Source organism: Megalops cyprinoides, chromosome 2 (genome assembly GCF_013368585.1).
Source record: "Megalops cyprinoides isolate fMegCyp1 chromosome 2, fMegCyp1.pri, whole genome shotgun sequence".
NCBI classification, from domain to species: Eukaryota; Metazoa; Chordata; class Actinopteri; order Elopiformes; family Megalopidae; genus Megalops; species Megalops cyprinoides.
In genome coordinates, this window is record NC_050584.1 from 42,420,830 (window position 1) to 42,422,272 (window position 1,443).

The 1,443-nt window shown below is 42.2% G+C and overlaps 1 non-coding gene across 1 annotated transcript; it reads left to right on the forward strand.

The window, feature by feature from the left end:
- Positions 1-532: 532 nt before the first annotated feature.
- Positions 533-605, forward strand: trnar-ccg. Its single transcript has one exon. It is a non-coding gene; the product is annotated as a tRNA-Arg (tRNA).
- The last annotated feature ends 838 nt before the right edge of the window (positions 606-1,443 follow it).

Consider the following 1,443-nt stretch of genomic DNA (forward strand, 5'->3'; position numbering starts at 1 on the left):
TTTTGACTCCTCCATAAAAAATACAATTTAAAACTGCTGTGGAGAAAGTTAACTGCAGTTATGCTCCATGAAAAAAAATTAGGGCAATTATACTGAGACAAAAGAGCCCACAAATCACATGAGAGGAAAAAAAAAACACATGGTAGCATCCTATTTTTCAGAATGTAGGAACTGGGCAAAAACTGTCCTTGTTGAGATCGGAACAGAAGAATACCACAGTACCTGAAAATAGCTTTTTTTTGGCCACAAGACTATAATTAGTGAGCCGTAAAAGATTGCCAACAGGTTCCAGTCAGTCCTGCTCAGCCTCCCTTTAGCAGATGATTGGGCGAAAAATGATAGACAGACAATGACAATGATCTCTTCTAAAGATGACAGGAAGGTAGTAAAATGCCAGACCTTTTAGGAAGTGGGTGTCTTTCAGTGTGATGCACAAGTGCAGCGTCCACTGATGTGCATCCCCTATTCTGTATATCACATTTATATTATAACATCACATTTCACATGCAAACACCTCATAATTAGTGTAGTGGGCCCAGTGGCCTAATGGATAAGGCATCAGCCTCCGGAGCTGGGGATTGTGGGTTCGAGTCCCACCTGGGTCAGCTTGTTATACTGGAGTGAAGGACTGTTGAAAATTTGCCTTTATAATGTAGATGCTTTACCTTATATGGGCAGCAGTGTAGCATAACAGTAAGGAGATTGCCAGTTCAATTCCATGCTGGGGCAGTGCTGTAGCCCGTTGGGCAAAGTACTCAGCTCAGAATTGCCAGTAAATCAGTAAATACCCAGCTGTATAAATGGATACCATGCAAAACTGTAACCTATGTAAGTCACTTTGGATAAGAGTGCCTGCAAAAAATTTCAATAATTACAAATGAACTATATAAACAGTAAAAAACCAAAGCATCTTTCTCTGGCAAAATTGGGGCAAAGGAGAAAGGCATGTACTTTTGAGAGTTTCATAAGCTGTGAGCTTCAATATACAAGTTTGATATCCAGCTTAAACCAACAAGCCTGGGACAAGAAAATATCCTTATATGGACCTGATCCAGTATGTGCTCATTTGCAATGTCCAATTCTAGCCTTTCGAAGCAGGGAAAATTGGTAACCCAAAAACAAAATACACACACAAAAAAAAACACACCCACGACTGCTGGCTTTGTCAAGGGTATTGATTTATCTGAGGACTGGATGGATTGTGCAGCAATGCTCAGACTCACCTGACTTGTGAAGCCATCAGGTGAATGTCACAGAAATCATATAGACATCTTTATGGCAGCAGACTGCTGCCCGAAACATAGAGCGGGGCTTCTGTTCTTTTCTTGGAAAGGGAAGCCTGTGTCATGCCAATAATCTGTTGTATAACTGAAGCGTTTTACAGCCCAGGCGCTGGCTCAGATCTGTAGGCCTCTCCCCCCCCGGCAGCGGGAGGCTGGTGCC